Raw genomic sequence first — 26,669 nt, forward strand, 5'->3', positions numbered from 1 at the left:
TGTTTTGATGTGATTTTCCATTGCATTTGCATTGATGTCAGAGTGGTTGGAGGGACGGTAGATCCCTGAGTACCAGGTCATTAAGACCTGATGGAGGGACGGTAGAGCCCTGAGTACCAGGCCATTAGGACCTGGAGGGACGGTAGAGCCCTGAGTACCAGGCCATTAGGACCTGGAGGGACGGTAGAGCCCTGAGTACCAGGCCATTAGGACCTGATGGAGGGACCGTAGAGCCCTGAGTACCAGGCCATTAGCGACCTGATGATCGTTAGTGAGTTGGGTACTACTAACACATGTCCAGAGTGCATAAGAGGAGATTACACACACACACACTAAAAAGCAAATGGTCCTATTAGTAACTCAGGGAGACTAAGGCCTGTCCCCATTCTACCCTGGTATAGAGTTTCTATCCACCTCGGTGGCATGATATATGTCTTAGTGTTCATGACCATCTGAAAACATTCAGTGAGGTTATTATCTAATCTTCTTTGCCACTGCCCTCCGGCAGCAGAGGAGTTCCTCAGGCAATACTAAAGTCAATAATCCCCTTTCCACTGTACCTAACAGGTACCTGGGGTTAATGTGCCAACACGGTAAAGAACTGAGTCAGGGCTGTGGTTACTACTGTGTAATGACTGTGTTACTAAGGACTGTGGTACTGTACATGCTTACGCTGTGGTAGTTCAAACAGACTTATGCCTTTCACAAACATCTGTTACAGAGACTTGCCTGCAGGAGAGCCATCAGCTCACAGCAGCTCCCCCAGAGAAAGACCTGTCAGCATCCAGACGTCAACACAGGATGAAGATAATATAATAATATATACATAATATAATATATACATGCCATTTAAATAGGCCAGATGTGCAGTAGGGTTTGTGTGTGTGAATGTGTGTGCACAACAGTGTTGCCTGTTGTGTATCTGTGAAGGAAGGAATCTGTTGAGACAGGGGAAGCCTCTGACATCTCATCCATATTACATCCCCAGCAGGATGCTGCTACATGCTACACATAAATAAGGCATTTCGGGAGACTCTGGTGCAAACAGGCATGAATGTTTTATGAACAAGGTTAAACTGTGAGCTGTAACTGTGGGGCACTGGACCCCAAAACTTCCCTGTCTTTAACGGACACATCAACTGTCAGATAACTGACTTCAAGAGATGTTTACATCAGAGCCATCTTGTTTATATTCAAACATCAGCTGCCCTCCAGCTGGAGATCTACAATACATGTTCCTGGGTGCTACAGAGGGCTCTGTACTCCACCTGGAGATCTACAATACATGTTCCTGGGTGCTACAGAAGGCTCTGTACTCCACCTGGAGATCTACAATACATGTTCCTGGGTGCTACAGAGGGCTCTGTACTCCACCTGGAGATCTACAATACATGTTACATGTTCCTGGGTGCTACAGAGGGCTCTGTAATCGTAGTATTGATTATATGCTCTTGCTTTCTAGTGGTCTAAATGAGTAAGGAGGCCTTGTTTTCATTAAAAGATATCTGCGTGTCAATCTTCAATATTCATCAACAGGACTTGCAGGCAATTATGAGATGCAGGTTGGGATTCTATTGTGCCAAATAGAATACCTCACAACATGTTACTAGGAGCCTTTCTATCCAGCTATTTCTCAATGAACACAATCTCAGTGTCACTCGGGTGTGAGAGAGGAGGGCCATGGCATGCATGCAGCCGCATCCCATATCTCTCCAATCCAAAATGAAATCTACAATCGGCTTCCTATTTCATAACAAAGCATCCTTCACTCATGCCGCCAAACTTACCCTCGTAAAACTGACTATTCTGCCGATCCTTGACTTCGGCGATGTCATTTACAAATTAGCCCCCAACACTCTACTCAGCAAACTGGATGTAGTCTTTCACAGTGCCATCGGTTTTATCACCAAAGCCCAATACACTAACCACCACTGCAACCTGTATGCTCTCGTTGGCTGACCCTCACTACATATCCGTCGCCAAACCCACTAGCTCCAGGTCATCTATAAGTCTTTGCTAGGTAAAGCCCCGCCATATCTCAGCTCACTGGTCACCATAGCAACACCCACCCGTAGCACGCGCTCCAGCAGGTAATTGCACTGGTGATCCCCAAAGCCAACACTTACTTTAGCTGCCTTTCCACCCAGTTCTCTGCTGCCAATGACTGGAACAAATTGCAAAAATCTCTGAAGCTGGAGTCTTATATCTCCCTCTCTACCTTTAAGCATCAGCTGTCAGAGCAGCTTACTGTACCTGTACTCAGCCAATCTGTAAATAGCACACCCAACTACCTCATCCTCCTATTGTTACTTATCCTCTTGCTTTTTTGCACCCCAGTATCTCTACTTGCACATCATCATCTGCACATCAGTCCAGTATTAATGCTAAATTGTAATTATTTTCCCTACTCTTCTACATTTGCAAACACTGTACATTTTTCCATTTTTCTTTTCTTTTGCGTTATTGACTGTACATTTGTTTATGTGTAACTCTGTGTTGTTGTTTTTGTCGCACTGCTTTGCTTTATCTTGACCAAGTCGCAGTTGTAAATGAGATCTTGCTCTCAACTGGCCTTCCTGGTTAAATAAAGGTGAAATAAAATAAATTAATAAAAAAATAGATTTTGTTCTTGAAGGTTGTGATTTAAAAGCGGATTAATGTCACAGAGTTGATACAGTCTTCTACTCCACTGACTCTCTAGATATGAGCCAAAGATCAGACCCAGAGCCTGCAGCACCACCCCATCGATCTGTGTCAGGTGGCCTTCGACTGGCGCCGGATATGAGTGAATGATGCGTACGGTGATATGGCTGGCACACAAATGTGTGTATGTTTGAGCTAATGGATTGGGGTCAAATCCATTTCAATTCCAGTCAATTCAGAATGTAAACCAGGTTCCAATTCCACATTATGCTCATTAAAAGGCATTGAAGATCAATGGAATTTCAGGGTACTTACTGAATTGACACCGAACCTGGTGTGCTGTCTGCCTGTTAACGGAGGTGTCTCGCAAGGTGTGTGTGTGAGAGAGATATAAAGATTGATCACATCTGATGTGTGTGCTTGTGTGTGTGTTTGCCCCCAGGGAAGAGAGACCAGACCACCAGCTCAAATTTCACACTCAGCTTTGGTGTCATTCCATATCAGTGGACACTGAGGGGGAGAGACAGCTGGCCTAGGAGAAGAATGGCTAACAGAATGTGAGGTCTACCCTATTGAACTTTTATGCACTGGATCAGAGTGATGCGAGTGCTAAATGACTGGATTATAAGTGTGTGGCCAATAAGCACTATGAGGCCAATAAGCACTATGAGGCCAATAAGCACTATGAGGCCAATAAGCAATGAGGCCAATAAGCAATGAGGCCAATAAGCAATGAGGCCAATAAGCAACGAGGCCAATAAGCAACGAGGCCAATAAGCAACGAGGCCAATAAGCAATGAGGCCAATAAGCAATGAGGCCAATAAGCAATGAGGCCAATAAGCACCATGAGGCCAATAAGCAACGAGGCCAATAAGCAATGAGGCCAATAAGCAACAAGGCCAATAAGCACTATGAGACCAATAAGCAACAAGGCCAATAAGCACTATGAGACCAATAAGCACTCTGAGACCAATGAGCAATATGAGACCAATAAACCTGTGAGGAAAAGAGATAGCTCCCCTCCAGGAGTTTATGGTGTGCAGTAGGAGTAAGTTAGAGCTATGTTAAAGGAAGATAATTTACATTCATTCTGCCTGGACTCCATTCAGTTACACCAGATCAGGCCTGTTATGAGAAAGGGAATTTGTGTCTGTGCAAGAGTACAACATATACAGTGCCTTAGGAAAGTATTCAGACCCCTTGACTTTATCCACATTTTGTTACGTTACAGCCTTATTCTAAAATTGATAAAACTGTATTTTTTTCCTTATCAATCCACACATAATACCCCACAATGCCAAAGCAAAAATAGGTTTATAGACATTTTTTGCAAATGTATTACAAATATAAAACGTAAAATATCACATTTACGTAAATACTCAGACCCTATACTCAAAACTGGGGAGCGTTGCTGCACAGCTATGTTAAGGTCTCTCCAGAGATGTTCAATCGGGTTTAAGTCCGGGCTCTGGCTGGGCCACTCAAGGACATTCAGAGACTTGTCCCAAAGCCACTCCTGTGTTGTCTTGGCTGTGTGCTTAGGGTTGTTGTCCTGTTGGAAGGTGAACCATCGGCCCAGTCTGAGGTCCTGAGCGCTCTGGAGCAGGTTTTCATCAAGGATCTCTCTGTACTTTGCTCCGTTCATCTTTGCCTTGATCCTGACTAGTCTCTCAGTCCTTTCTACTGAAAAACATCCCCATAGCATGATGCTGCCACCACCATGCTTCACCTTATGGATGGTGCCAGGTTTCCTCCAGACGTGACACTTGGCAATCAGGCCAAAGAGTTCCATCTTGGTTTCATCAGACCAGAGAATCTTGTTTCTCATGCCTTTTTGCAAACTCCAAGCGGGTTTTCATGTGATTTTTACTGAGGAGTGGCTTCCGTCTAGCCACTCTACCATAAATGCCTGGTTGTCCTTCTGGAAGTTTCTCCCATCACCACAGAGGAACTCTGGAGCTCTGTCAGAGTGACCATCGGTTTCTTGGTCACCTCCCTGAGCGGCCCTGACATGCACTGTCAACTGTGGGACCTTATATAGGCAGGCGGGTGTGTGCCTTTCCAAATCATGTCCAATCAATTGAATTTACCACAGGTGGACTACAACCTAAGTTGTAGAAACATCTCAAGGACGATCAATGGAAAGCTCAATTTCGAGTCTCATAACAAAGGGTCTGAATACTTATGTAAATAAGGTATTTCTGTTTTAAAAAAGTATACATTTGCAAAAATTTCTCAGAACCTGTTTTCACTTTATCATTGTGGGGTATTGTGTGTAGATTGATGGGTAAAAATATGAATTTAATCAATTTTAGAATAAGGCTGTAAAGTAACAAAATGTGGAAAAAGTCAAGGGGTTTGAATACTTTCCGATTGCTCTGTATATAATGTGATATTTTTCTATACAGCACGGAATACCTACCAATCATTATAGCCTATACTGCCTATTTAAATGGATGAGATTAATTGCCATAGAATATGAGTTTGGGGAGGGGGAAATAGGTAGGCCTATAGCTTGCATGGAATAAGAAACGAGTGGTCGGAAATTGGCTTGGCTTTTACAGCACAGAAACGTCACTGTTATGGACTTTGCATTTCCTCTATACAACATTCTATCAATAAGATGTCAGTGTGGATTGTTTACTACCTGCTTCATCAGTTCATCTGGGATGGTTTAAGTGTGTTCCCAGACAGCACTGTATCTTTCCTCATAATTTACTATGCCAATAAGAGAGGAGGTGCCAGGGAACGCTCAAGCATTACCTCCACCAGACAGTGAGAGAGCGAGAGAGTCAGAGAGAGTCAGAGAGAGATAGAGGGAGAGGGACAGAGAGAGAGTCAGAGAGAGAGAGAGGGACAGAGAGAGAGGGAGAAAGAGAGACAGACAGACAGAGAGAGAGAGCAAGCGAGAGACAGAGAGAGAGAGCGAGAGAGGGAGAGAGAGAGAGGGAGAGAGAGAGAGAAAGCAATCAGAATCAATGACTTCATTTTCTCCAGTTGATAAGAAGCGCGACCCATTCACAGTCATGGTGAATGGAACTTGCTGATAGTCAGGCCCAGAGTGTAATTTAATGAGGGAAACATGTATAATATCTGACACTGTTGGCCTACCGTGTCTTCGAAAAGTATTCAGACCCCTTGACCTTTTCCGCATTTTGTTATGTTACAGCCTTATTCTAAAATTGATTAAATAAATACAAATCCTCAGATATCTACACAAAATACCCCATATTGACAAAGCGAAAACAGTTCCTTAAATACCTTATTTACATACTGTAAGTATTCAGACCCTTTGCTGTGAGACTCAAAATTGAGCTCAGGTGCATGCTGTTTCCATTGAACATCCTTGAGATGTTTCTACAACTTAGGTTGTAGTCCACCTGTGGTAAATTCAATTGATTGGACATGATTTTTTAAGGCACACACCCGTCTATATAAGGTCCCACAGTTGACAGTGCATGTCACAGTAAAGACAAAGCTATGAGGTCGAAGTAATTGTCCGTAGAGCTCAGAGACAGGATTGTGTCGAGGCACAGATCTGGAAAAGGATACCAAAACATTCCTGCAGCATTGAAGTTCCCCTAGAACACAGTGGTCTCCATCATTCTTAAAAGGAAGAAGTTTGGAACCACCAAGACACTTCCTAGAGTTGGCTGCCCGGGCCTTGGTCAGGGAGGGGACCAAGAACCCGATGGTCCCTCTGACAGAGCTCCAGAGTTCCTCTGTGGAGATGGGAGAAACTTCCAGAAGGACAACCAGGCATTTATGGTAGAGTGGCTAGACGGAAGCCACTCCTCAGTAAAAATCACATGAAAACTTGCTTGGAGTTTGCAAAAAGGCACCTAAAGACTCAAACCATGAGAAACATGATTCTTTGGTCTGATGAAACCAAGATGGAACTCTTTGGCCTGATTGCCAAGTGTCACGTCTGGAGGAAACCTGGCACCATCCATAAGGTGAAGCATGGTGGTGGCAGCATCATGCTATGGGGATGTTTTTCAACGGCAGGGACTGGGAGACTAGTCAGGATCGAGGGAAAAATAAACAAAGCAAATTACAGAGAGATCCTTGAGAGCGCCCAGGACCTCAGACTGGGTCAAAGGTTCACCTTCCAACAGGACAACAACCCTAAGCACACAGCCAAGACGACGCAGGAGTGGCTTCGGAACAAGTCTCTGAATGTCCTTGAGTGGCCCTGTCAGAGTCCAGAGTTGAACCGGACCGAACATCTCTGGAAACCTGAAAATAGCTGTGAAGCAATGCTCCCCGTCCAACCTGACAGAGCTTGAGAGGATCTGCAGAGAAGAATGGGAGAAACATCCCAAATACAGGTGTGCCATGCTTGTAGTGTCATACCCAAGAAGACTCGAGGCTGTAATCGCTGCCAAAGGTGCTTCAACAAAGTACTGAGTCAAGGGTTTGAATACTTATGTAAATGTGATATTTCAGTTTTTTTTTTTTTTACCAAATTTTCAAAAATGTCTAAAAACCTGTTTTTGCTTTGTTATGGGTTATTGTGTGAAGATTGATGAGGAAAAAAGTGATTTAATACATTTTAGAAAAAGTAAACGGGTCTGAATACTTCCCGAATGCACTGTACATTGTGTCCAACAGGTGTTATTAAAATGTAATTCACATGCTATTCTTATTTACACCAAAACCTATGAAACACAACACAGCATTGAGAATGTTGCAATTTTCTTAAACTGGATAGAATGGGCCTATAGCCAGTAAATGAACCAACTACAACTAGGCCCCTGCCATGCAGGACTGTAGTGGAAATAGGAGATTGAACAATCTCCATAAATGGGTCGTGTAGATGGCGCTATAGGACTTGAATTAGCCTATTCCTGAGAGAGGGGCAGGGCATTATTACATTGAGTTTGATGAATAGCAACAAAATGGGCCAATTTGTTCATCTGACCCAAGTAGGCTATTACAGCTAAAAAGTCGCATATGCTTTTCTTAATAAGTCATCCTTATTAAATTTGTAAACCATTTCAAAGCCACCAGTATATTACGAATGACGCTACTGCAGTGTTGTAATTTTCTTCCGGGTTGGGCTGGAGAGGGAGGATGCTTTCATATTGGGATCACAGTCATTGGGTGCGATGCTGCCTCTGGGTGCTCTGCAACCGACAGCCGCCCGACCGACTGCCGCAGGGGCTTTCTGAACCCGAGCCGAGTGCTGCCTACACACACAAGCTACCAGCTCTCATACTCGGCAAAATTGCTCTGCTATCACGTACTGACCTAACATTATACTATGTTTTCAATTGACGCCGTTTCGCACGACATTTTTTAAGTCGTAGTTTTCGAACATGGAAATGACCTCTTCTTCTCGGATTATTTTTGGGGTACAACTGTGATCTCTTCATCACACATCGACTGGAGCAGAGTCAGACACTCCATTTGCTAGCGCATGCGAACAACTCGTCTTTGGCAGTTAGCTTGGTAACGTTAGTCGACGTGTCTAGCTTTCTGGATGTTTAGTGTCCATAATACTGGATTTAGTTTTCAGTTGCCCTTGGCATCGAGCTAGTTTTAGATTGGGTATTGTTTTAAACACCATTATCTAGCTAAAGCTGGCTAGCTGCGTGTTATAACAAGCAAGGGAGATTTTGTTCGTCAAAGCACATCTGACTGGTTCGAGATCAGCAGGGGGTTCGTTGGGATACGGAATGCGACTCGCTAAATAACCAAGCCTCGGCTACACAGGAGAAACCACATACATTTCTCCGTTTTCATTCAAAAGGTACGTATTTAAATGTTAGCAAATAATACCCGACATGTATTGCTGGAAAAGTGGTGTTGAATTGTGTTGTTTATGCTAAACCAGTCGGTAATTGAGCTAGCTAATCCATAACCAGCTAGCTGGCAAGCAAGCACTGCCGTTGTCGATGATTGACAGCGTCTGGCCAGGTAACGGTAACTAACGGTCACATGGTCGGCTGGAGGAAGCCTGGAGATGTTGTGTTGGACTGTGTAGACCACGACAGGAAATATATGCCTGTACATGAAAAGCTGCTGTGTAATTTCAATATTCATGCAGTCATCAATTATTCTACTGAAATATGTATTTTACTGTAGCAAGTAAAACATCTAGTCTTTGCTTAAACTGTCCCCAAAATGTTTATTTTCTGTGAGCATTTGGATGGAATGGTCTAACTACTCACAAATGCCCTTGTTATGATGATATATTGCTCTCAATAATGACTTATCACAAAATAGCATTGACCTGAAAGTAAGCCAAGGTTTAGGCCTAGTCACTAACACTTCATATAGCCTATTGTTAGTTGCTCCCCGTGTCTGTATTAATGTCAGTAGGCCTACTTAAAATGGTTTGGGTAGCTATCACAGAAATGCAATAAGTAACAGCCCCTATTCCAACCAACTCTAGTATAATGCAATCATCAAAAGTACTAGTGTAACAAATGAACATCTTTACAATAGTAATTACAGCGTTACAACACATGTATAAGAGCAACTAAATATGACTGTATGACTTCTTACCACCAGCTGTGAACTCTGAGTCAGTTGGAGTCGGTCCAGAACGAGGCCTATAGCCATGCATGCCTCTCCCAGCTCCAGCTCGTGCTCTACAATAGGCCTGAAGTTGATTACATTTCACGTAACCTAATCCGGATGGGACCTTTTATAGAGGCGCGTTAATGTATGTGGATTCCGGGCCAGAGCAGGTCTATGTGTGTGTGTGTTTCTGTGTGTGAAAGAGAGTGTTTGTCTTTGTATGTGAGCAGAGCGAGCCAGTGAGCGTGCACTCACAGTGCTGTAATTATACATCTGATAGATAAGGAAATGGATTCACAATCAATCCTGTAACTCTCTGGCTGCAGATGAAGATGTAGGGGAATGAAATGAGTCTGTCATGTTTCTCCAGGGGCAGGAAGAGATGGGCATCCATTATTTATACTCTGTGCCTGTGGATGAGGCCCAGGCTCTGTGGCTCTGGCTTGCACAATAGGAGAACATGTGCAGAACAGAGCAGCGCTGGAGGGAAACTATCTGGCCTTATCTGTTAGCATGGGCCCCCCGCTACCCAGAGCACAATGTGGCCAGAGGGCATGGATGGCTGTGTACACTGAAACACAACACTGTGTTATTGCTTACAGCAGCAGAGAGCTGAGCTTGGAGTGACGACTGCAGCTGAACCGCAAAGAGGGAGAGAGAATACAGTTGTCCTTTAGCAACAGTTTAAATGTAATGACAGTTGCACAAGCTCTCTCTTTCTCTCTCTCTCTCTCTCTCTCTCTCTCTCTCTCTCTCTATCCCTCCCTCCCTCACACACACACACACACACACACACACACACACACACACACACACACACACACACACCCTTTCTCAAACCATGTGTGACTTCAGGCATTTGATGTTCAAAGCCCCTCTAAGTCCTCGGTCTGGCGATGTTGTGCCATGTTTTGAATCCCCCCTCAAGTGAGACTGAAAGTTATTGTGTCATGTTTACTACCCTTCTACAGTGGAAATGCTGTGGGTTAGCCAATAGCCAAGCCCTGTTTTAAGGCATTACTGTCCAGCATTCACAGGAAATGAATCATGTTCCTCAATTCAAGGCCGTGGCGTCTGCATGATGTGTTTCCTGTCCTGCTGCGTGTTCAGGTCCAGACCACAGCAGATGTGCTCCCCTATTTGGTGTGTGTGTGTGTTTCTGAGTCTGTCTGTGTGTTTCTCTAAGAGAGTGGATTTAGTGAGTGTGTGTAGTTTGGAGTTGCTCTGGTGGAACAATAGCTCTATTCTGCGCTGTCTCTCTGGAGGAAGGCAGCGTTGGTTCTCCCTGAGCTGTGCCAGTGAGGCAGGCTCAGACTCAAACTGGGTGACTGGGGTTGGGTAGGATTGGGTTTCCCCAGCCACCTGGAGCTCCCAGCACAAGAATGCCATTGTTCCCTCTGGTCCGTGGCCGGAACACAGAACCCTGCAGACTGGGGATGAGGAGTCACCCTGTATCACCTGATATCTAAACCCTGTATCATTATAACTGACCCACAGAGATCTATATCACTGCAGCCTGTAGATTTTAGTCATTTAGCATACGCTCTTATCCGGAGAGACTTAGAGGAGCAATTAGGGTTAATTGCCTTGCTCAATGGCATCTCGGCAGATTTCACCTAGTCGGCTCAAGGATTCGAACCAGCGACTTTTCAGTTAATGTCCCGCTAGGTTACCTACCAGAATCCCATATTAATAACTCAGACTGACCTTCATCACTGGCCCATGTAGCCTAGGCCTAGTTTATCTCCCTGTGTCGAAGGCTGGGACAGGGGAACAACACTAGGAGTGGGATTAAGTTGGATATTGACGCTGATCCAAGGTCGTGTTGTCTTTTCACATAATGGGTAAAGTTAGGATTTGGGGAAGGCAAGCTGATCCTAGATCTGTGCCTAAGAACAACTTCTGTCCAGAACGGGATGAATTGGATGGTTATCTATTTTATAGTTAGAAGGAAGGAAGGAAGGAAGGAAGAAGGATGTACTGTTGTATTTCCTGTTGATCCCCAGTATTGATCGATGCAACTGACACGACAATGAGATTATCTCAGATGATCGCACCACAACGCTACTGATGTTAGCTAATAAGATGATGTCATAATAACAACAACAGCATCACTCAGACACACATAGGGGGCTATACCTCTGATGGCTATAAGGAAAGCTGCTGCCAGAGAGAAAATTCTCTCTCACCTTCTTTCTCTATCCTTAACTCTTCTATCTCTCTCTCTCTCTCTCTCTCTCTCTCTCTCTCTCTCTCTCTCTCTCTCTCTCTCTCTCTCTCTCTCTCTCTCTCTCTCTCTCTCTCTCTCTCTCTCTCTCTCCATTGTTTTTTAAACATGACGCGAGCTGCAATTCCTTTTCTAGCTTTCAAATAGGCATGTAGTTCTCCAATCCTCTGCAACTCTTCCCCAGGTCCTTAGTGCACTACTTTCTCTTGTACACTATGTTTTCTGTCAACCTGGTCAAATAATGGTTCATAAAACAACCAAAATATGTTTTATATTTTCCAAAATAGTTTTCTCAGTTATATTTTTCCTGGTTTTAGATTGTTGAGGCTTTTGACTCTCAAAATTACCATTGTTCATAGAGAAACAATGAAATTTGATCTTCTGTTAAATCACATCGAAAAACCTTTTTTTAGGTCTGGAAGAAAACGAACACATTTTTATTTTAGAGTGTAATTCCCCTTTAATTGGCATCTATCAAGTGAGGAATGTGCTGAGGAATGTGCTGTCTAATGTGCCAGTCTAGCCATGGTTCTGTAAGCTACTGCTGCTGCTCTTTTCATGGTTTGAAGTTTGAAAAGAACAAATAAAAATAGAAATGATATACTTACTCATGATATACTTCTGCCAGGTAAGCCTACTTTGCAGGTAACATTATATCTAGAACGTTTTGGGGAAAGTATTTCAGTCAACCCACAAGATGGTTTTCACATCCACTGGCTACACACAGAGTGATAGACAAACACCTGCACCACACAGACAGACAGGGGAAATATTGCTGGAAATAAATAGGCAGATATTGTGTTAGGTTTGGCTTTTTAAGCCAATAGTGTCTAACCAGGGGTGGGATGATGTCAATGTTGTGTTGATTAGATAGTAGCTGACTGCTTGCTGTGTCTAATACTTGTGAGATTTGTTAATGACTGTTTGCGGTGGAACATGTGAAAATTGCATGTACTTTCAGAATTGTTTGGCAAGCTACTCATAGGTAGGCTCGCGATTGACCTGTTGGAGACTCCTGGTTTACAGAGACTCATGGTGAAATCTGACTGATGCTGATCAGAACTGTCATTGATTGTAGTGTCACGCCCTGACCTTAGAGAGACGTTTTATTTCTCTATTTGGTGAGGTCAGGATGTGATGTGGGGTGGGCAGTCTATTTTTTGTATTTCTTTGTGTTTGGCCCGAGTGTGGTTCCCAATCAGAGGCAGCTGTCTATCGTTGTCTCTGATTGGGAATCATACTTAGGTAGCCTTTTTTCCACCTATGTTGTGGGATCTTGTTTTTGTACAGCTCTTGTAGCCTACGGAATGGTACGTTCATTTTGGTTTCACTTTGTTATTTTGTTGCTGGTTCTCATTTAAATAAATATGATGACCACAAATTACGTTGCGCCTTGGTCTCCTTCAAACAACGCACGTTACAGAAGATCCCACCACAAAAAGACCAAGCAGCATTTTCTGGAGGAGTGGACATGGGAGGAGATACTGGAAGGCCTGGGTGCAGGCTGGAGATGATCACCGTCCAAGGGAGGAGATAGAAGCAGCTAGAGCGGAACGGCGAGGATACGAGGAATTAGAGGAACGGCAACTATACAAGGGGTCACGGCACGGAAGCCCGAGAGGCAGCTCCAAAACATTTTTTGGGGGGGGGCACACAGGGAGATTGGCGGAGTCAGGGTTTAGACCTGAGCCAACTCCCCGTGTTTACCGTGGGGAGCGTGTGACTGGTCGGGCGCCGTGTTATGCGGTGATGCGCACCGTGTCTCCAGTGCGTCTGCACAGCCCAGTGCGTCCTGTGCTAGCGCCCCGCATTTGCCGGGCGAAAGTAACCATCCAGCCAGGACGGGTTGTGCCGGCTCTACGCTTGAGACCTCCAGTGCGCCTCCACGGCCCAGTGTATCCGGTGCCTGCTCCACGCACCAGGCTTCCAGTGCATCTCCCCAGTCCGATAAGACCTGTTCCGGTTCCACATACCAGGCCTCCAGTGTGTCTCCCCAGCCTGGTAAGCCCTGTGGCAGCTCCACGCACCAGGCTTCTAGTACGTCTCCTCAGTCCGGTGAGACCTGTCCCGGCTCCAGGAAGGAAGCCTCCAGTGATGATCCATGGCCCGGAGCCTCCAGCGTTGATCCGCTGTCCGGAGCCTCCGGCGACGGTCCCCAGTCCGGGACCTGCGACTAGGGTCCCCAGTCCGGGGCCTGCGGCGAGGGTCCCCGCACCAGAGGCTCTACCAAAGTGGGGGGAGCCAGATGTGGAGCGGGGTCTATGCCCCGAACCGGAGCCGCCGCCAAGGGTAGATACCCACCCGGACCCTCCTCTATAGGTTCAGGTTTGCGGCCGGGAGTCCGCACCTTTGAGGGGGGGGTACTGTCACGCCCTGACCTTAGAGAGACGTTTTATTTCTCTATTTGGTGAGGTCAGGGTGTGATGTGGGGTGGGCAGTCTATGTTATGCATTTCTTTGTGTTTGGCCCGAGTGTGGTTCCCAATCAGAGGCAGCTGTCTATCGTTGTCTCTGATTAGGAATCATACTTAGGTAGCCTTTTTTCCACTTATGTTGTGGGATCTTGTTTTTGTACAGCTCTTGTAGCCTACGGAATGGTACGTTCAGTTTGGTTTCACTTTGTTATTTTGTTGCTGGTTCTCATTTAAATAAATATGATGACCACAAATTACACTTTGGTCTCCTTCAAACAACGCACGTTACATGTAGACACACACACACACACACACACACACAGCCCTGTTTTACAAGATATTCATATTGAAAGAACAGTTTTGACACAAGGAGGGTTTTTCTTGACTTTGAGGCTAGTCAGGCAAACATCAGCAAATAGCTTAACGATTCTCTATTTGATCAGTCAGTTTATAGCTAATGTACTGTAAAAACACTCAAATCAAACTGGGTTTTGGATTTCAACATTGACTGACCTTCGGAACAGGAAGACGTCATAAATGAAACATACTCTGATTTTATTTTTATCTTCAAAAGGTTCTGAATTTTAGAAGGGCCTTATTTATGAAGATTGTGTCTAGCATCTTTCAGAGACGTCTGTAGCATCTAGGCTACCACAGGCTCTCCATAATCCTAGTGCAGTGTTGATCAGATACATTCACTCTACCAGTCTGCTTCATCATGTTCTTCTCTCTGATCTGATGGTCTGATATAAACTGATATACTGCACACTCCTTACCTGGGAGTTTTTTTCCCGGATGTTTGTCATAGTTAGATCAGATAGCAGAGGCACTGATTGTAAACTCAGAGTGACCATGGAGAGAGAAGGAGCGAGATACAGAGAGGGGAGTGAGGCAGAGGGGTGGCGTGAGAGAGAGAGCACCATGTTACTGTTTTTGCCTCTCAGGCTTTGTGTGTGTGTGTGTTGTGTGTGTCCTCTGGCTGCTCATAGGGTCATATCAGGGATAGAATTGCACGCAGAAGTGGGTCAGGTCAGCCTGTGCCACTGGGGAGCCTTGCCAGCTCCACACACACACACACTGAGTGTACAAAACATTAGGAACTCTTTCCTTGCTCTTTCCATGACAGACAGACCAGGTGAAACCTATGATCCCTTATTGATGTAATTTGTAAGTCCACTTCAATCGGTGTAGATGAAGATGTTGAGACATGTTAAAGAATTATGTTTAAGACTGGAGACATACAGTAGAATGTGTATGTGGCCTTTCAGAGGGTGAGTGGGCAAGACAAAAGATTTAAGTGCCTTTGAACTAGAACTGCAACGCTGCTGGGTTTTTCACACTCAACAGTTTCCTGTGTGTATGAAGAATGGTCCAGCATCCAAAGAACATCCAGCCAACTTGACACAACTGTGGGAAGCATTGGAGTCAACATGGGCCAGCATCCCTGTGGAACTCTTTCAACACCTTGTAGATCCCACCCCAACAAATTGAGGCTTTTCTGAGGGTGAAGGGGGGTGCAGCTCAATGTTTGGAAGGTGTTCCTTATTCTTTGTACACTCAGTGTAGGTGTGTATATATATATATATACAGTGGGGAGAACAAGTATTTGATACACTGCCGATTTTGCAGGTTTTTCTACTTACAAAGCATGTAGAGGTCTGTAATTTTTATCATAGGTACACTTCAACTGTGAGAGACGGAATCTAAAAAAAAAATCCAGAAAATCACATTGTATGATTTTTAAGTAAGAAATTTGCATTTTATTGCATGGCATAAGTATTTGATACATCAGAAAAGCATAACTTAATATTTGGTACAGAATCCTTTGTTTGCAATTACAGAGAATATACGTTTCCTGTAGTTCTTGACCAGGTTGCACACACAGCAGCAGGGATTTTGGCCCACTCCTCCATACAGACCCAGATCCTTCAGGTTTTGGGGCTGTTGCTGGGCAATACGGACTTTCAGCTCCCTCCAAAGATTTTCTATTGGGTTCAGGTCTGGATACTGGCTAGGCCACTCCAGGACCTTGAGATGCTTCTTACGGAGCCACTCCTTAGTTGCCCTGGCTGTGTGTTTCGGGTCGTTGTCATGCTGGAAGACCCAGCTACGACCCATCTTCAATGCTCTTACTGAGGGAAGGAGGTTGTTGGCCAAGATCTCACGATACATGGCCCCATCCATCCTCCCCTCAATACGGTGCAGTCGTCCTGTCCCCTTTGCAGAAAAGCATCCCCAAAGAATGATGTTTCCACCTCCATGCTTCAAGGTTGGGATGGTGTTCTTGGGGTTGTACTCATCCTTCTTCTTCCTCAACACGGCAAGTGGAGTTTAGACCAAAAAGCTCTATTTTTGTCTCATCAGACCACATGACCTTCTCCCATTCCTCCTCTGGATCATCCAGATGGTCATTGGCAAACTTCAGATGGGCCTGGACATGCACTGGCTTGAGCAGGGGGACCTTGCGTGCGCTGCAGGATTTTAATCCATGACGGCGTAGTGTGTTACTAATGGTTTTCTTTTAGACTGTGGTCCCAGCTCTCTTCAGGTCATTGACCAGGTCCTGCCGTGTAGTTCTGGGCTGATACCTCACCTTCCTCATGATCATTGATGCCTCACGAGGTGAGATCTTGCATGGAGCCCCAGACCGAAGGTGATTGACCGGCATCTTGAACTTCTTCCATTTTCTAATAATTGCACCAACAGTTGTTGCCTTCTCACCAAGCTGCTTGCCTATTGTCCTGTAGCACATCCCAGCCTTGTGCAGGTCTACAATTGTATCCCTGATGTCCTTACACAGCTCTCTGGTCTTGGCCTTTGTGGAGAGGTTGGAGTCTGTTTGATTAAGTGTGTGGACAGGTGTCTTTTATACAGGTAACGAGTTCAAACAGGTGCAGTTAATACAGGTAATGAGTGGAGAACAGGAGTGCTTCTTAAAGAAAAACTAACAAGTCTGTGAGAGCCGGAATTCTTACTGGTTGGTAGGTTATCAAATACTTATGTCATGCAATAAAATGCAAATGAATTACTTAAAAATCATACAATGTGATTTTCTGTATTTTTGTTTTAGATTCCGTCTCTCACAGTTGTAGTGTACCTATGATAAAAATTACAGTCCTCTACATGCTTTGTAAGTAGGAAAACCTGCAAAATCGGCAGTGTATCAAATACTTGTTCTCCCCACTGTAATATTTATATAACCACACACTCTCTCTCTCTCCTCTCACACACACACACACACACACACACACACACACACACAGGCAGGAATCACCTATCGCACACTCAACACATACGTTCTGGCTGGGTAGTGTGTCTCTGCTGTGTGAGGTTGATAATTCGCCAAGGCTAACTAACACCATGTGGGAGGGTGTGATGCCACCAAGGAATCACTGTGAGATGACTGTGTGTCTCACCATTTAAGACAGGAGAACCATAAACGTCAGGTTTTACAAACCTTTTTTTACAGCCCTGATTGGTCATCTGTAGCTCAGTAGGTAGAGCATGGTGCTTGCAATGCCAGGATAGTGAATTCCATGTATGCACACATTACTTTAAATTGCTTCAGATTGAAGCATTTGGTAAATGTAACTTTTTTTATTTTGTGTGTGTCAGTGTCCGCCCGCCTGAGCCCCACCCAGGGGCACCAAGATGCTGTATTGAACCAAGAGCTCGCCCCGCCTATGCAATAGTTTTCTATAGTCAAGAGTTCACATGATGTTAGTCATGTTTTCCATTCTAGTAAAGCCTCTCAGTTACTTCCTCTCATATATGCTGTAATAGAACGCAGGAACCACTCAGAGCTCTCAAGGGAGTGTAGAAGTCAGGAACCACTCAGAGCTCTAAAGGGAGTATGGAAGTCAGGAACCACTCAGAGCTCTCTAAGGAGTGTAGAAGTCAGGAACCACTCAGAGCTCTAAAGGGAGTGTAGAAGTCAGGAACCACTCAGAGCTCTAAAGGAAGTATGGAAGTCAGAAACCACTCAGAGCTCTAAAGGAAGTATGGAAGTCAGAAACCACTCAGAGCTCTAAAGGAAGTATGGAAGTCAGAAACCACTCAGAGCTCTAAAGGGAGTGTAAAGCCTCGTGATGTTTATGGTGCTCCTCTCTTAAATGGTGGAATATAATGTTTATGATGGAGAGACTCAGGACATAATGGTAGACTAGTGGTTCATGTTTAGGGTGAGGTCAGACAGAAGATGACAGTGTGTACTATGTACCAGTCAGATGGACAGTGTTTCTAGTCTAATGTTTCTCTCTGGGTTTCCCAGAGCCTCAAGACAAGCTGTTCCCCCTTTTATCCAAAATGACTGATTCAGTTCATCCAGTTTTTCTGCAGTTTGTTTTTCAGCTGTTTGTGTTGTTCTGCAGATTAGTATTCAGATGATGTTGTGCCAGATATCCTCCGGTCCTCTCTGCCTCCTAATAGACATAGAGGCAGAGCCTCCAGTGTCCTCAACAGTGAGGACACTGGGCCTAGTTTCGCCCCCCTCCCCTCCTGACAATGTGTGCTGGGGTCGTGTGTATGTGTACGTGTGTATGTGTGGTTGTGTACGTGTGTCAGGGTTTCTGTTAACTGGCTTTTGTCCAGGAAAAAAATAGAAAAGTTGATTAAATAAAGTTGCCGCAGGCAAGAATAATAATATAATTTTTAAAAAACATTGCGAAATAATGCTTTTTAGCCGATTCATTGATGGGAAATAGTGTAATTATTCCATCCTCAAGGCAATCAAACAAGCGAACTGCTGGTACAGGGACATGGTGGAGTCGCAATTCAACCGCTCAGTATGTGGCAGGGTCTACAGGAAATCACAGGCTACAAAACAAAAACAGCCACGTCACGGATACCGACGTCATGCTTCCAGACAAACTAAACACCTTCTTTGCCCACTTTGAGGATAATACAGTGCCACCGTCTCGGCCCGCTAACAAAGTCTGCGCCCTCAAAAACAGATATTTATCTTGTTTCAGTCTTGGGGAGCGAGCTATATCTGTTCCTGTTGATCAGGCAACAGCTGGAGTTTTCACAAGAGGCTGTGTTTACATCGAAGATAGAAGCAGGCCATTGGCTGCCTTCATCACGAGGAGTGTTTATGGGAGTTCTGATTGATTCCAAGTTTAACAGTTGGGCAAATTTGTGTTGAAATATTTTTTATGAGAAAATGTGCAGGAATGGAAGGTGCCAATAAATGTTATAGTCATCATAAAATAGTTTTACAGTCGTATATAAAAAATCATCTCCTCCCTCGACGGGGCTTCGGCCCACCACCCTATGTGTGCCTCTCCTTCAGCATCTGTTTTAGTATGAGATACGACCCCCACAGGAAAGGCCTGGTTTCCATGGTGTCCCCCCCCTCAGAGGAAATGTAATGTGTCCAAATTCTGCTGACTCATTGAGTCAATCACTCACACACACACACACACACACACACACACACACACACACGTCTCCAATCACAAGAGTCTTCAGTTTGTCTGTCTGTCTGTGAATGATTGAGTATGTCTCTGTGTGTCTGTCTGCTTTGTGAGTGAGTGTGTTTCATTGTCATGTGTGCTGTGCGTATGGTGTGTGTGTGTGTTGGCTGAGTGCCCCAGTCAGAGCAGAGCTGGTTAAGTCAGGAAGGCCTGGAGTAGACAGGATTTAGAGGGATAACTGGGAGCAGAGCAGTACTACTCCACTCACCCTACAGACCAACAGAGGATAGCTTTCTATTGGACTGGCCTATTGTGGCCTAGCTTTCCCTTTCACAGTGGCTCGCATCTTTTTCACATGTCTGTTATTTCACCCAGCCCACTGTTGTGTGAGGGGATGAGAGATGGGGAGACCGAGAGAGTAGAGAGACCCCTTCTCTCTCTCTCTCTCCTTCTGATAAGCATATCTACCCTCAGCCGCTGGGCTAGAGAACAACAGGCCCATTGTGTGTGTGTGTGTGTGTGTGTGTGTGTGTGTGTGTGTGTGTGTGTGTGTGTGTGTGTGTGTGTGTGTGTGTGTGTGTGTGTGTGTGTGTGTGTGTGTGTGATCAGTGGCAACCTGCCTCATGTAGGTCAGCAGCCACAGATCAGAATGACTTTTCTGGATGTCTCAATTCTGCTCCCACTAGTGTTGGGAGGAGTTAGAACAGACCTCTAGTGTTGGGAGGAGTTAGAACAGACCTCTAGTGTTGGGAGGAGTTAGAACGGACCTCTAGTGTTGGGAGGAGTTAGAACAGACCACTAGTGTTGGGAGGAGTTAGAACAGACCTCTAGTGTTGGGAGGAGTTAGAACAGACCTCTAGTGTTGGGAGGAGTTAGAACAGACCTCTAGTGTTGGGAGGAGTTAGAACAGACCTCTAGTGTTGGGAGGAGTTAGAACAGACCTCTAGTGTTGGGAGGAGTTAGAACAGACCTCTAGTGTTGGGAGGAGTTAGAACAGACCTCTAGTGTTGGGAGGAGTTAGAACAGACCTCTAGTGTTGAGAGGAGTTAGAACAGACCTCTAGTGTTGGGAGGAGTTAGAACGGACCTCTAGTGTTGGGAGGAGTTATAACAGACCTCTAGTGTTGGGAGGAGTTAGAACAGACCTCTAGTGTTGGGAGGAGTTAGAACAGACCTCTAGTGTTGGGAGGAGTTAGAACAGACCTCTAGTGTTGGGAGGAGTTAGAACAGACCTCTAGTGTTGGGAGGAGTTAGAACAGACCTCTAGTGTTGGGAGGAGTTAGAACAGACCTCTAGTGTTGGGAGGAGTTAGAACAGACCTCTAGTGTTGGGAGGAGTTAGAACAGACCTCTAGTGTTGGGAGGAGTTAGAACAGACCTCTAGTGTTGGGAGGAGTTAGAACAGACCTCTAGTGTTGGGAGGAGTTAGAACGGACCTCTAGTGTTGAGAGGAGTTAGAACGGACCTCTAGTGTTGGGAGGAGTTAGAACGGACCTCTAGTGTTGGGAGGAGTTATAACAGACCTCTAGTGTTGGGAGGAGTTAGAACAGACCTCTAGTGTTGGGAGGAGTTAGAACAGACCTCTAGTGTTGGGAGGAGTTAGAACAGACCTCTAGTGTTGGGAGGAGTTAGAACAGACCTCTAGTGTTGGGAGGAGTTAGAACGGACCTCTAGTGTTGGGAGGAGTTAGAACGGACCTCTAGTGTTGGGAGGAGTTAGAACGGACCTCTAGTGTTGGGAGGAGTTAGAACGGACCTCTAGTGTTGGGAGGAGTTAGAACGGACCTCTAGTGTTGGGAGGAGTTAGAACGGACCACTAGTGTTGGGAGGAGTTAGAACGGACCTCTAGTGTTGGGAGGAGTTAGAACGGACCTCTAGTGTTGGGAGGAGTTAGAACGGACCTCTAGTGTTGGGAGGAGTTAGAACGGACCTCTAGTGTTGGGAGGAGTTAGAACGGACCTCTAGTGTTGGGAGGAGTTAGAACAGACCTCTAGTGTTGGGAGGAGTTAGAACGGACCTCTAGTGTTGGGAGGAGTTAGAACGGACCTCTAGTGTTGGGAGGAGTTAGAACGGACCTCTAGTGTTGGGAGGAGTTAGAACGGACCTCTAGTGTTGGGAGGAGTTAGAACGGACCTCTAGTGTTGGGAGGAGTTAGAACGGACCTCTAGTGTTGGGAGGAGTTAGAACGGACCTCTAGTGTTGGGAGGAGTTAGAACGGACCTCTAGTGTTGGGAGGAGTTAGAACGGACCTCTAGTGTTGGGAGGAGTTAGAACGGACCTCTAGTGTTGGGAGGAGTTAGAACGGACCTCTAGTGTTGGGAGGAGTTAGAACGGACCTCTAGTGTTGGGAGGAGTTAGAACGGACCTCTAGTGTTGGGAGGAGTTAGAACAGACCTCTAGTGTTGGGAGGAGTTAGAACAGACCTCTAGTGTTGGGAGGAGTTAGAACAGACCTCTAGTGTTGGGAGGAGTTAGAACAGACCTCTAGTGTTGGGAGGAGTTAGAACAGACCTCTAGTGTTGGGAGGAGTTAGAACAGACCTCTAGTGTTGGGAGGAGTTAGAACGGACCTCTAGTGTTGGGAGGAGTTAGAACGGACCTCTAGTGTTGGGAGGAGTTAGAACGGACCTCTAGTGTTGGGAGGAGTTAGAACGGACCTCTAGTGTTGGGAGGAGTTAGAACGGACCACTAGTGTTGGGAGGAGTTAGAACGGACCTCTAGTGTTGGGAGGAGTTAGAACGGACCACTAGTGTTGGGAGGAGTTAGAACGGACCTCTAGTGTTGGGAGGAGTTAGAACGGACCACTAGTGTTGGGAGGAGTTAGAACGGACCTCTAGTGTTGGGAGGAGTTAGAACGGACCTCTAGTATTGGGAGGAGTTAGAACGGACCTCTAGTGTTGGGAGGAGTTAGAACGGACCACTAGTGTTGGGAGGAGTTAGAACGGACCTCTAGTGTTGGGAGGAGTTAGAACGGACCTCTAGTGTTGGGAGGAGTTATAACAGACCTCTAGTGTTGGGAGGAGTTAGAACGGACCACTAGTGTTGGGAGGAGTTAGAACGGACCACTAGTGTTGGGAGGAGTTAGAACGGACCACTAGTGTTGGGAGGAGTTAGAACGGACCTCTAGTGTTGGGAGGAGTTATAACGGACCTCTAGTGTTGGGAGGAGTTATAACAGACCTCTAGTGTTGGGAGGAGTTAGAACGGACCACTAGTGTTGGGAGGAGTTAGAACGGACCACTAGTGTTGGGAGGAGTTAGAACGGACCACTAGTGTTGGGAGGAGTTAGAACGGACCTCTAGTGTTGGGAGGAGTTAGAACGGACCTCTAGTGTTGGGAGGAGTTATAACAGACCTCTAGTGTTGGGAGGAGTTAGAACGGACCACTAGTGTTGGGAGGAGTTAGAACGGACCACTAGTGTTGGGAGGAGTTAGAACGGACCTCTAGTGTTGGGAGGAGTTAGAACGGACCTCTAGTGTTGGGAGGAGTTATAACAGACCTCTAGTGTTGGGAGGAGTTAGAACGGACCACTAGTGTTGGGAGGAGTTAGAACGGACCTCTAGTGTTGGGAGGAGTTAGAACGGACCTCTAGTGTTGGGAGGAGTTAGAACGGACCTCTAGTGTTGGGAGGAGTTAGAACAGACCTCTAGTGTTGGGAGGAGTTAGAACGGACCTCTAGTGTTGGGAGGAGTTAGAACAGACCTCTAGTGTTGGGAGGAGTTAGAACGGACCTCTAGTGTTGGGAGGAGTTAGAACGGACCTCTAGTGTTGGGAGGAGTTATAACAGACCTCTAGTGTTGGGAGGAGTTAGAACGGACCACTAGTGTTGGGAGGAGTTAGAACGGACCTCTAGTGTTGGGAGGAGTTAGAACGGACCTCTAGTGTTGGGAGGAGTTAGAACGGACCTCTAGTGTTGGGAGGAGTTAGAACGGACCTCTAGTGTTGGGAGGAGTTAGAACGGACCTCTAGTGTTGGGAGGAGTTAGAACAGACCTCTAGTGTTGGGAGGAGTTAGAACAGACCTCTAGTGTTGGGAGGAGTTAGAACAGACCTCTAGTGTTGGGAGGAGTTAGAACGGACCTCTAGTGTTGGGAGGAGTTAGAACGGACCTCTAGTGTTGGGAGGAGTTAGAACGGACCTCTAGTGTTGGGAGGAGTTAGAACGGACCTCTAGTGTTGGGAGGAGTTAGAACGGACCTCTAGTGTTGGGAGGAGTTAGAACGGACCTCTAGTGTTGGGAGGAGTTAGAACGGACCTCTTGGCCTACACTGTCGAATACCAATATCACACTTCTACAATTACAATACCAAGACTGTGTGTGTGTGTGTTAAGCTTTGTGCACTGTGTGAAGAAGTGCTAAATGTAATATTGATATAGTTCTCATTTGCATTGCTACTGGTGCTGGCCCAGGTTAGGTTTGTGTGTGTGTGTGTGTGTGTGTGTGTGTGTGTGTGTGTGTGATTGTGCATATGATTGTGCGTGACTGTGCGTGACTGTGTGTGACTGTGTGTCTGGGTCTGTGCCTAGTCAATGATAGTTACATTTTACAGCAACCAACAGTCTATTGAGTGGCTCATTTATTACTCCTACTATATCGGTGTAGCGTCTGTAGTGAGAGAGGATGGAGGGCTGGGGGGTTGCAGACAGACAGACAGACAAAGCAGTTGTGCGTTTCTGTGTGTGTTTGTGTAAAACCATATCCCAGGGTTTATCAACCTGTCCCATGGCTTCTGGCCTTTTACTGGAAGAGGAAGCGAGTGTGGTCATGTGACCAAAAATATTCAACATTTTCCCGCGTGAGTCATTTGGCTGGGAATGCCAACCCAGCTGGGATTGAGAACGTTGGGAATGTCATGCTGGCGTCAGAAATATGAGGAAAATGAGAAATGTTCGGAAGAGGAGAATAGGAAAGGAGATCAGAGGGGATATGAAGAGAGGGGATGAGAGGAGAAGATAATAGGAAAGGAGATCAGAGGGGATATGAAGAGAGGGGATTAGAGGAGAAGAGAATAGGAAAGGAGATCAGAGGGGATATGAAGAGAGGCGATGAGAGGAGAAGAATCCCAGAGCCGACTAGGGGAAAGATCTGTCGATGTGCCCTTGTGCAAGGCACTTAACCCTAATTGCTGCTGGAAGTCGCTCTGGATAAGAGTGTCTGCTAAATGAAAAATGAGAAGAGGGGATGAGAGAGGGGATGAAGGGGAAAGGGGATGAGAGGAGAGAATAAGATGATAGGAGGAGAGGGGATAAGAGGAAAGGAGATAAGGGGGGAGAATGAGTTGGAGGGGAGAGAGCGAGAGGGATTAATACATCTGGACTGTTACTACAGGATATAACCTACTGTAGCTAGAGGACAAGAGATCTGGACTGTGACTACAGGATATAACCTACTGTAGCTAGAGGACAAGAGATCTGGACTGTGACTACAAGATATAACCTACTGTAGCTAGAGGACAAGAGATCTGGACTGTGGCTACAGGATATAACCTACTGTAGCTAGATTACAAGAGATCTGGACTGTCACTAGCTACAGTTGGTTATATCCTGTAGAGGACAAGAGAACTGGACGGTGTTGGTTTGTGTAGGTGGACTGGTGTACATGTAGGCCCAGGTCTGTCAATGTGGTTTCAGTGTCTATGTTGTTCCTTTTCCTCTGCTCAGCAGTCACCACTCTCTGTAAACAGGAAGCAGCTCAAACAGCTTCTCAACCCTCAAACAGCTCCCCAAACAGCTCCTCAATCCTCAAACAGCTCCTCAAACAGCTCCATGCAATCGCGTGTTAAAAACTGTTTTTATGGCCATAATTAAAAAGAGCTACTATTTTTATTTTTTTACTGGTAACTGAAGCGTGCTTCCCATTCGCTAATCAAGTGCATAGACAACGGTAACCAGGCTTCAGCACTGGTTCACACACCACTTTGCAATGAGCTGGAGGCAGTATGCATTTTGAAAACATATAGCCTACTTAATTGTTTGAAACCTGAATGTTTACATCATATTATGAGGCTTGCTTCAAAGTAGCCTAGCCAAAAAAGTATTTCACATGCAAACCAGTAGCCTTTTTCTATTTATTGGTTTTCAAATCAACTTTCTTTCATTGTCCAGTAGCCAATCTTCAACTCTATTCATATTAGCAACCCTATTCATATTAGCAACCCTATTCATATTAGCAACCCTATTCATATTAGCAACCCTATTCATATTAGCAACCCTATTCATATTAGCAACCCTATACATATTAGCAACCCTATTCATATTAGCAACCCTATTCATATTAGCAACCCTATTCATATTAGCAACCCTATTCATATTAGCAACCCTATTCATATTAGCAACCCATGTAGTTGTTGCATCTTTAGAGCTCCTGTCTTTCTACATTTCATGTGACAGATATTTTCATCTCTGTCACATCAAACCTCTCGTATATATGCGTTGCACTGTTTTCCCGCTAACTCCATTATTGAACGAACATTCGCACGTAACCTACTGCCTTGTGCGCATTGATGCGCTTATGATGTGTAGAAATAATAGTTTAGAAACATTATACGCTAAACGTTCTAATCTGTTGCATCAGCCTCATTGCTTTTTAAAGTTTTGTTTGTGTATCCTAGACCTACTGGTTGTATGGCTTTGGGATCTATCGTCCCACAACTGTCCCAGAGTCTGTTTTGAAAAGGCTATTTATTTTGTTGCACCAATAGAATAGGTCAACTTTTCTACTATGGGTGATTGTAGATTGACAGGCTAGTGATAATCGTTACTGGTCTTGTTGACCGAGGAAAAGTAAATGTGGACAGTTATTCTAACATCTTCAAATTAGTATCAGAATTTGATAGGAAGGACAGACGCTGTGTCATCCTGGAGTTGCATGTTCTGTTAAGATGAATTAACATAATGTGATTTCTGTCATCCTGAGCACTGTGGGTGTACGCCCTCATCAGGTTAAATTACTTAAATGTCTGGAAAATTTCAATGTTACCACCATACAGGTTGCAAAACAGTTTTTCGATGTGCCGATTCCTTGGCACGTGGTTTATGAACTGATATACAAAACAACGCTGGATTCAAAGCTTAGAGCTTTTCAACTGAAATGATTATACCGAATTCTTGTTGTGTGGGGAATGTTATGTGGGGATACAACCAATAGAATGTTATGTGGGTACAACCAATAGAATGTTATGTGGGGATACAACCAATAGAATGTTATGTGGGGGATACAACCAATGGAATGTTATGTGGGTACAACCAATAGAATGTTATGTGGGGATACAACCAATGGAATGTTATGTGGGGGATACAACCAATGGAATGTTATGTGGGGGATACAACCAATAGAATGTTATGTGGGGATACAACCAATGGAATGTTATGTGGGTACAACCAAGAATGTTATGTGGGGGGATACAACCAATAGAATGTTATGTGGGGGGATACAACCAATAGAATGTTAT

General features: G+C 45.2%; 1 protein-coding gene across 2 annotated transcripts in view; it reads left to right on the top strand.

The window, feature by feature from the left end:
* Window positions 1–7,727: 7,727 nt before the first annotated feature.
* Window positions 7,728–26,669, top strand: part of galnt1 (UDP-N-acetyl-alpha-D-galactosamine:polypeptide N-acetylgalactosaminyltransferase 1) — a 66,881-nt gene continuing 47,939 nt past the window's right edge. For both annotated transcript variants that reach the window (XM_036962002.1, XM_036962004.1), the window contains exon 1: window positions 7,728–8,399. The gene's annotated coding sequence lies outside the window, so the exon portion shown is untranslated. The remainder of the gene's footprint in view (window positions 8,400–26,669) is intronic.

Source organism: Oncorhynchus mykiss, chromosome 2 (assembly GCF_013265735.2).
Source record: "Oncorhynchus mykiss isolate Arlee chromosome 2, USDA_OmykA_1.1, whole genome shotgun sequence".
NCBI lineage: Eukaryota > Metazoa > Chordata > Actinopteri > Salmoniformes > Salmonidae > Oncorhynchus > Oncorhynchus mykiss.